Source organism: Oryctolagus cuniculus, chromosome 15 (assembly GCF_964237555.1).
Source record: "Oryctolagus cuniculus chromosome 15, mOryCun1.1, whole genome shotgun sequence".
NCBI lineage: Eukaryota > Metazoa > Chordata > Mammalia > Lagomorpha > Leporidae > Oryctolagus > Oryctolagus cuniculus.
The window spans coordinates 70,613,688-70,623,715 of record NC_091446.1 but is presented as its reverse complement, the minus strand read 5'-3'; the positions used below and the strand labels follow the sequence as shown (position 1 = coordinate 70,623,715).

At 51.5% G+C, this 10,028-nt stretch overlaps 1 protein-coding gene across 4 annotated transcripts in view; it reads left to right on the top strand.

Moving 5' to 3' along the window:
• LOC127482759 (transmembrane protein 254) overlaps positions 1-10,028 on the top strand; it is a 162,306-nt gene that overhangs the window by 31,562 nt on the left and 120,716 nt on the right. The gene's annotated exons all lie outside the window — the stretch shown is intronic.

The window sequence follows — 10,028 nt, the reverse complement described above, 5'->3', positions numbered from 1 at the left end:
GGAGCAGGCCTGGCTTTCCAGGGCCATGCACTGGAAGCTGAGCTCCAAGGCCAGTGACCCAGGCAGGGCCCACACGGCCATCCGGCCATCCTGGAGCCAGGCAGACGGCCCCTGCCGCGTGGGGACAGAGTCAGATTCCAGGTTTGTTTCTTTAAAAGATGTATTTATTTATTTGAAAAAAGAAGGAGATCTTCCATCCACTGGTTCACTACCCAGTTGCCTGCAACAGGCAGAGCTGGGCCAGGCCGATGAGGAGCCAGGAACTCCATCGGGGTCTCCCATGTGGGTGGCAGGGACCCAAACACTTGGACCAATGGTCCACTGCTTTCCCAGGCTAGCAGGGAGCTTGTTTGGAAGTAGAGCAGCCAGGATTCAACCCGGCGTCCTGATATGGGGTGCTGGCGTCACAGACAGCACCTTAATCCATAACGCAGCCCCAGGATCCAGCTTGCTGGAGAGCTTTCCTGAAGGCTGAGCTGCTTTGAGTGGAGGAACAAGGGGCGAGCACCCCCCACCCCCGTGTGCACGCGCCCCTGGCTGAGTTCCAAGCTTTGCATTGTCTGCTTTATTCCCCTTCTCATGCCAGTGGTCTTCAGGCTGCCCCTGCACAGGTGGGGCACAGACAGGATGACAGTGACAGAGAGGTCACCCCCGAACTGCACATTCCACAGCACTGTGCAGGGTGCAAGCCAGAGAGTGCTCGTGGCTCATCCGAGTGCCCAGGGGAGGGAAGGCTCAGAGCCCTCACAAAGCACCCAGCCCCTCGCTGGGCCCTGTGTTGGGACAGAAGCCTCCCGGGTCCCTATTACGGCCCCATGACCTGTGTAGGCGGGCACTCCAGGAAAGGCCCTGGGCCCTAGGCAGGGCTCATCGAGGAGGAGTGACACACACCTGCTGCTGACCCCGGGATGTGCCCGGCCAAGAGCAGGCATCCACACACAGGACGCTGGCTCTCTTGGACAACCCCAGTGCTCTCTCTGAGCCTCCGTTTCTGCACCTGTTCAGGAGAATCAGCCGTTTCATCACAAGGCTGCCAACGAGTGCCTGCCCAGGCCCTCGGTACAAATCCTCCTTGGCCCAGCTCCTCTCTGCCCGGCCTCACACTCCCAGAGCTGAGGGCACCCAGCAGAGCCTGCGACTGGCTGACTTTCTGTGGCCCCTGTAGCCGCAATTGGTATATACACTTTAATGTGAATTTCCTTTAAAATATTGTTTTTTCTTCTGATTATGTATGTTTAGAAGCTACAGATTAAGAAAAAATAAAGAGAAAAGTATAAATGCATGCATGAATATAAGTTCACTTTTTAAAGATTTATTTATTAGAAAGGCAGAGCAACATAGAGAGAGGGGAGGAGAGAGAGAGAGAGACAGAGAGAGAGAGAGAGAAAGAATCTTCCATCAGCTGGTTCACTCCCCAGGCCTGCAAGAATCCGGACTGCGCTGGGTTGAAGCTATAAACTTGGAATTCCATCCAGGTCTCCCACATAGGTAGCAGGAATAAAGTGCTTGAACCCTCATCTGTTGCTTCCCAAGAGCATCAGCAGGGAGCTGGACCAGAAGTGGAGTAACCAGTACTCAAACTGGCACTTCCATACAGGAGGCAGTGGCTTAACCACTGGACCACACCGCTCACTCCTCTATTCACACATTTTGTGTATAACCTTCAGGTTGAAGATAATATCCATTTTTTTTCTTAACTTTTGTTTATAAAATTTTCTAAAAGATTTTATTTATTTATTTATTTATTTATTTATTGAAAGGTAGAGTTATAGACAGTGAGAGGGAGAGACCGAGAGAAAGGTCTTCCTTCCATTGGTTCACACCCCAGATGTCCGCAACAGCCGGAGCTGTGCTGATCTGAAGCCAGGAGCCAGGTGCTTCCTCCCAGTCTCCCACATGGGTGCAGGGGCCCAAGCACTTGGGTCATCTTCTACTGCTTTCCCAGGCCATAGCATTGAGCTGGATCAGAAGAGGAGCAGGCGGGACTAGAACCGGCGCCCATAGGGATGCAGGCAGAGGATTAACCTACTGCACCACAACACTGGCCCCTACAAAAAAATTTTTGATTCAAAAATATACTGCACAGGGCTGATGCTATTGTGTAGTAAGGTAAGCTTCTGCCTGCGGTGCCTGCGTCCCATATGGAGCCTATTCTTGTCCTGGCTGCATCTCTTCTAATCCAGCACTCTGCTAATGCACCTGAGAAAGTAGTAGAAGATGGCCCAAGTGCTTGGGCCCCTGCACCTGCATGGGAGACCCGGAGGAAGCTCCTGGCTCCTGGCTTTGAATGGTCTCGGCTCCAGCCATTGTGGCCATTTAGGGAGTGAACCAGTGGATGGAAGAACTTTCTCTCTGTCTCTCTCTGACTGTATCTCTACCTCTCAAAAAATAAATAATTTTTTTAAAAAATGTACTACAAAAAATAGAACAGTATAATGTATCTGCCAACCCTGTTTCAACAAGTACAATTCAGGTTGAGCATTCCTAATCTGAAAATCTGAAATCCTCCAAAAATCTGTAATTTTTAAAAAAGATTTATTTACTTATTTGAAAGTCAAAGTTGCAGAGAGAGGGAGGGAAAGGCAAGGAGAGAGATCTTCCATCTGCTGGTTCATTCCTCAAATGGCCACAATGTAATTCCAACCCCAAGCATTTAGGTAAGGGCCTCCCAACTTGTATAATCTCTACTCTGTCTCATTTCCCTTAGATATTATAAAGGAAATTCAGGCACACATATTTTCATCTATAAATATGTCTTTGTGTATTTCTAAAAGATCAGTACTCTTGTAATGAACATAACTGCACTACCATTATCACTCCAAAAATGGACGATAATTCCTTAGTATCATCAAATACTTAATCAATATTCAAAAGCATTCTGGTTGTGCTATATATTTTAGCATTTCATTTGTTTGGTTCAAATAAGGTTTGCGTTTGGTAATATGTCTGTTTAAATAAGTAAGTTCTCACTCCATCCTTTTTCCTTAAAATTAATTGGTTGAAGAAGCTAAGCTTGTCCTGTAAATTTATCCACATAGACTTGGCTAATTGCAACCCCATGTGGTCATTTAAGTGTTTCTCTGCCCCTTGTATTTTCTAACTTATAGCTAAATCTAGAAGCTGGAACTAGTCCAAAAAGAGTTTTCATTTGTTTGTTGTTCATTCATTCATTCATTCATTCATTTGAAAGGCAGAGCAACAGAAAAGGAAAGAGAGACAGACAAACGGACAGAAAGATCTTCCATATGCTAGTTCACTCCCCAAATGGCCACAACCGCAGCTGGGGCTGAGCCAGGCTGAAGTCAAGAGCCTAGAACTCCTTCAGTCTCCTACGTAGGTGGCCAGGGCTGAAGGACTTGGACCATCCTTTGCTGCTGTTAGACCGGTGTCGGATTGGACTCCGTTAACCCAACAAGAGATCTGGTGATGCAAAAGCAAAGAGGTTTATTGTTCTGGCCCAGGCTAGGGTCCACACCTCCAACTGTCCCAGCAGTCTTCTGACAAGGACCCATCCCGTTTCCTTTGCGGGGTTTATATAGGGTTTTCAGAGACATTCTATACATTATAGCACCGTTCAGCAAATCATCTCATCCCGTGGGAAATTCAAAGAACCTCTCTTAAGCTGATTAGTGCGTCCAGTGGTGGGAATGGACCTGGTAAAGGTGGTTAGATGGCTTTGGGGTTGATGCTTTTTAAAATGATTGGCTAAAGTCTAGGGTCCGAGCCGCTAGGGTGAACCTGCCAAACTGCAGGGTCTCGGGATCTAATCAGTCACCTTAACTGCCTGAAAAGACACCTGGAACTTTAGAGATTTCCCTGCTATCTGCTGATTGGCTGTTGCTAGGGGAGCTTATCACAAGGAGAGTTTATTTCTCTTTTTTTAGGAGCTTTTAGCTTAGGGTCCAGGGCCCGGTTAGGCCTAGTCTAAAATAGCTGCACCTTGATCCGGGCAGGTCCTTCACTGCCTTCTCAGGTGTATAAACAGGTAGCTATATTAGAAGTGGAGCAGCTAGGGGCCAGCGCTGTGGCGCAGCAGGTTAAAGCCCCAGCCTGTGGCACCAGCATCCCATATGGGTGCCGGTTCAAATCCCAGATGCGCCACTTCCAATCCAGCTGTCTGCTATGACCTGGAAAAGCAGTAGAAGATGGCCCAAGTCCTTGGGCCCCTGCACCCACATGGGAGACCCAGAAGAAGCTCCTGGCTTTGGATCAGTTCAGCCCTGGCTGTTGTGGTCATTTGGGGAGTGAACCGGTGGAATGGAAGACCTCTTTCTGTAACTCTTTCAAATAAAATAATTCTTAGAAGAAGAGGCCGGCACCGCGGCTCACTAGGCTAATCCTCCACCTACGACGCCGGCACACAGGGTTCTAGTCCCAGTTGGGCGCTGGATTCTGTCCCGGTTGCCCCTCTTCCAGGCCAGCCCTCCGCTGTGGCCAGGGAGTGCAGTGGAGGATGGCCCAAGTCCTTGGGCCCTGCACCCCATGGGAGACCAGGAGAAGCACCTGGCTCCTGGCTTTGGATCAGCGCGGTGACCCGCTGCAGCGGCCATTGAGTGTGAACCAATGGAAAAAGGAAGACCTTTCTCTCTGTCTCTCTCTCACTGTCCACTCTGCCTGTCAAAAATAATAATAATAATAATAATAATAAATAAACTGCAAAAAAAAAGAGAAGAAGGGGAAGAGAAGAAGAAGAAAAGTGGAGGAGCTACAACGCACAGTGGCCCTCTGGTTTGGGATGCTGCAGTGTAAGTGGCTGCTTAACCCTCTGCACCACAGTGCCAGCTCCTGGAGTTTTTGTGAGAATACTTTAGAGTCTTTATTATTTTTATTTGTATCTCTTTGATTGTTACTGGAGTTGAACTTTTTTTAAGCTTTATTTATTTACTTATTTATTTATTTGAAAGAGTTGCACAGAGAGAGAAGGAGAGGCAGAGAGAATGAGAGAGAGAGAGCGAGAGAGAGGTCTTCCATCTGCTGGTTCACTCCCCAATTGGCTGCAATGGCTGGAGCTGTGCCGATCTGAAGCTAGGAACCAGGAGCTTCCTCCAGGTCTCCCATACAGGTGCAGGGGCCCAAGAATTTGGGCCATCTTCTGCTGCTTTCCCAGGCCACAGCAGAGAGCTGGATGGTAAGTGGAGCAGTCAGGACTCGAACCGGTGCCTATACGGGATGCCAGCCCTGCAGGCAGCAACTTTACCTGCTACGCCACAGTGCTGACTCTGGTGTTAAATTGTTTTTTTTTAATTAAAGGCATACTGGTCATTTCTATTAATTCTCACTAATTGTCAGTTTTCTTCTTTTGTGCATTGGGATTTTTTCTTATTGATTTGTACATGCTCCTTACATATTAAGTGAAGTAAAATGGATTGTGTGTTTCTTGAGACCTTTTTTGAAGGTAAAGCTTTAATTGAGCTCCTATTTTGCTATCAGAGGAATCTTAAATCCTGAGATCCTAGATCTTTTAACTAGTGTAGCCATTCCCACGAGCGTCTCAGGTTCCACTGGGGAAGCTGTCAGGGTCCAGCACCATCCAGGTCCCCAGGGACCAAAATCAGGATTCTGCTTTTGTTTTGGGTGAAAGAGGATGATGCAGTGGCCTGTGGTGAGGATTGTGGTATTTCTTACAAAAATGGGTATATCTATCTATATATATATATATAGATATAGATATCCACCAAAATCCATACACACACACACATACACACACACACAGGCAGCATCCTGCGGTGTTTTTTGTTTGTTTTGTTTTGTTTGTTTGTTTGTTTTGACAGGCAGAGTTAGAGAGGAAGAGATACAGACAGAAAGGTCTTCCGTCTGCTAGTTCAGCCCCCAAATGGCTGCTACAGCCAGCACGCTGTGCCAATCCGAAGCCAGGAACCAGGCGCTTCCTCCCGGTCTCCCATGCGGTGCAGGGCCCAAGGACTTGGGCCATCCTCCACTGCACACCCAGGCCACAGCAGAGAGCTGGACTGGAAGAGGAGGAACTGGGAAAGAACCCGGCACCCCAAGCGGGACTAGAACCCGGTGTGCCGGCACCGCAGGCAGAGGATTAGCCTAGTGAGCCGTGGCGCAATCCTGTGGTTTTTGAAGTGTTTTACTACATTGTAACTCATTGGAACTCATTCAGTGGATTAAGATGAATGTTCAGGGCAGGTGTCTGGCCTAGCTGTTCAGATGCCTGTGTCCCATACCAGAGGGGCTGGGTTCTGTTCCCGATTCCAGCTTCCTCTGATGCACACCCTGGGAGGCAGCAGGGGATGGCTCAAGTAATTGGGTCCCTGCCATCCATGTGAGAGGCCTCGATTGAGTTCCTGGCTCCTGGTTTCAGCCTGGTCTAGCCCTGACCATCGCTGGCCAAGAGTAAACCAGCTTGCTCTCTCGCTCTCTCACTCCCTCACTAAGTACCCTAGGTTTCCTGTATGTTCAGAGAGCAAACTGCCTCAGCAGCCCCGGCCACCAGCTGATCTGCCTCTGCATTGACGGAAGGGAAACTAATGCAGGTAACCGAGGCAGACTCTTCGTCAGGGCAGCTTTCTCGTGCCCTGAGTAAAACATCGGCACAGCAGACACTCACTGTGCTGGAGTGACATCCATAAGCGCTCAGAGCAGTCTGCAAGGCTCGTAGCAGGACTAGAAAGTGACACAAGGGAGGGACCCCTTCCCTCCCCCAGAAAACGCAACACAAATGCTCCTCCACTCCCAGCTCGCCAGTGGGAGGCTCAAGCCTCCTCCTCCAGCTTCAGCCAGGACAGCTGTCTGTAGATTGGAGTTCCTCATGCAATCACTTGAATATGCTTCAAAATGACACTGATGGTTTGGATCGAATCACAAGTGTTTATGCAGACAGTGGATGTGGTGAGTGCTATTATCCTATGACATCAAATGCGGTCAACGGGAAGTAGGCCCCAGGTGGCCCCAGGTGGCCAGAGCTGCTGGCCAGCGCAGGGCATGACTGGTGACGCCGAGGTCTCCCGGCACCTTTCAGAGTCGCACCCAGCACACAGAAATCTTTTACGTTGCAGGCATGTTCTTACTGGCCGGGTCCCAGACACAAAAGATCTCCCCCTAAGACCTGGAAGCAGGAGGGGAGCCACAGAGGACAGGACCCAGGCCACGTCTCAAACTGGGGCAGCCAGCCCGGCGCCTCCCCCCGACCCCGGCCCCTGGGCTCCGCCCTGCAGTCTTCCCTCACCAGCGCCCAGTGCTGCTCCTCCACCCGTGGCCACTGTCCAGGGCGTACATCAGGAGCCAGGGCAGAAACAACCCAGCACCAGGGAGGTCCGGGGTGGGGAGGGGAGGCTGGGGAGCCTCGGGCTTAGCTGCTCAGGGTCCGTCCTAGTAATCCTTCCGCCGCTGCCATTCCTCTTGTTTCCTGACAGCCTCGTGTGTGTGTGCACGCACGTGCATGGGGAAGGCCCCCAGTTAAGGTCTTGCTGGAATTTCTGGTCCAAGAAGCAACCTCTCCTTTCCTTTCTCCGTCTCTGTCCTGGGAGCTCCTCCCTGAGGCTTCTCAGCAGGCTCCGGAAGCCCAGGGAGCCTCCTGGGGGAGCCACAGCTGGGAGGGGGCGCCACGCGGCCACCCCCACGCTGAGACAGCAGAGGCTGAGAGAGGAGAGGACAGCTGCTCCCCACCTCGCAGTGAGAGGCTGTGTAATGCCTCCCAGCCAGTGCTGGGGGGGGCCCCCGGGGAAGGGGAGGTGGCTGGGGAAGGGGCTGCTGGCAGGCTGGCTTGTTAGGACCCTGTTCCAAGCCTTCTCTCTCAGATGACCTCCTGGGGCCTGGCTGAGCTCATCGGCAGTTGCACCTGGGTGCTCAGCGCGCAGTTCTGTGCAGATGTGAGGGGTTCGGCTGTGCCTCGGCCCGGCCTTTTCCCTGGAGGAATTTGGCGGCCAAGTTAGAGCTCATCGCAGACACACAGAGCACAGGGTGTTTTCAGCCGAGGAAGAGGAATGAATTCACGTTGTGGGAGACTGCCAAAGCCAGCTGATCCCCACTTGACCGGCAGGGTTGCTAAGCCGGGGACAGGGTATGAGCGGGAGGGCGGCGGGGGGCTTGGGCGGACAGGTGTGGCTCCAGGGAACAGATGAGTGAGAGGCTCTTGGGCACAGCTGCAGAGGTGTGTACATACCCGGACTCACACCAAGGAGGCCCCTCCTCCCCCCAGCTGCCCACCCTGCGGGTGAGAACAGCTCTTCCCGCTCCTTGGAAGTCTCCCCTACAGGCTGCGCACCCCAGCTCCAAATGAGACAAATGAGTCACAGCATGGCTTCCCTTCACCACGGCCACCTCCAGACCTGCCCCAGTGGGGTCTCTCACACCTCCTCCTCCCCCCTAGTTCTGAGCATTTTATGTGGGTGCACTCCGCCCACGAGTGTGTGCTTTTTGCCAACAATCCCATCAGACAATTGGCTTTTAGAATGGAACATTCCAGACCATACAAGGAGCCTTCAAAAAGGTCATGGAAAATGTGTATTAAAAAAAAAAACCTGGCCGGCACCGCGGCTCACTAGGCTAATCCTCCGCCTTGAGGTGCCGGCACGCTGGGTTCTAGTCCCGGTCAGGGCGCCGGATTCTGTCCCGGTTGCCCCTCTTCCAGGCCAGCTCTCTGCTGTGGCCCGGGAGTGCAGTGGAGGATGGCCCAAGTGCTTGGGCCCTGCACCCCATGGGAGACCAGGAGAAGCACCTGGCTCCTGCCTTTGGATCAGCACGGTGCGCCGGCCACAGTGTGCCGGCCGTGGCAGCCACTGGGGGGTGAACCAACGGCACAGGAAGACCTTTCTCTCTGTCTCTCTCTCTCACTGTCCACTCTGTCTGTCAAAAAAAATAAAAAAAAAAAAAAAACCTGCAGAATTCAAAATTTTTTGCACGCAAATAAATTTACCTTTTCATTTCCATTTTCCACGAACTTTGTGAAGTACCCTCGTGCACGCAAAAACAGAATGGTCGGACCATCCATCCTCACGCTCTCATCACACAGCTTCAACAACAGGCAACTCTCGGCCAATCTCATTGACCTTTTACACCCACCCACGCCTCTCTCCCAGCCCCATCCCAGGCCTGCATTATCCCCAAGTAAATCCAAGACATCATAGCATTTCTTCCATAAATATTTCAATATGGGTCTCTAAAAGACTCACTTTAACAAAATAACCAAAGAGCCATTATTACATACTCTTCCCTCCCCAAATTCCACAATAATACTGTCGTCTTTTGACCGGGCTTCTCTCTCTTTTTAGAAATTTGTGTTTATTACTTTTGGGCAAGATCTCCCATCTGCTGGTCACTCCCCAAATGCCCACAACAGCCAGGACGAGGCTGAGCCGAAACTGGGAGCCAGGAATCCTGTCCGGGTCTCCCACATGGGTGGCAGGGACCCAACTGCTTGAGCCATCCATCGACTTTTGCCTCCCCGTGTCTGCATCAGCAGGAGACTGGAACTGAGGGTGGAGCCAGGACTTGAAGCCTAGCACCAGTGTCATATGGGATGGCGCTATCCTAAGTGTCCCAAGCATTGCACCAAATGCCAGGCCTACCACACTGGTGTCTTTCAAAGAGGCTTTTATCTTTTTAAATTTTTATTTATTTGAGAAGTAGACAGATGGTGGCTGAGGGCAGGGACTCAATCCTGGTGGCCCACATGGGTGGCAGGAATCCAGTGACTGAAGCTATTACTGCCACCGCTCCCTGCCCACGGTCTGCATTAACAGGAAGCTAGAGGCTGGTGCCACGGCTCAATAGGCTAGTCCTCCGCCTGCAGCGCCGGCACACCAGGACCTAGTCCCAATCGGGATGCCGGATTCTGTTCTGGTTGCCCCTCTTCCAGGCCAGCTCTCTGCTATGGTCTGGGAGTGCAGTGGAGGATGGCCCAAGTGCCTGGGCCCTGCACCCCATGGGAGACCAGGAGAAGCACCTGGCTCCTGGCTTCGGATCAGCGCGATGCGCTGGCTGCAGTGTGCTGGCCATGGTGGCCATTGGAGGGTGAACCAATTGCAAAGGAAGACCTTTCTCTCTGTCTGTCTCTTTCACTG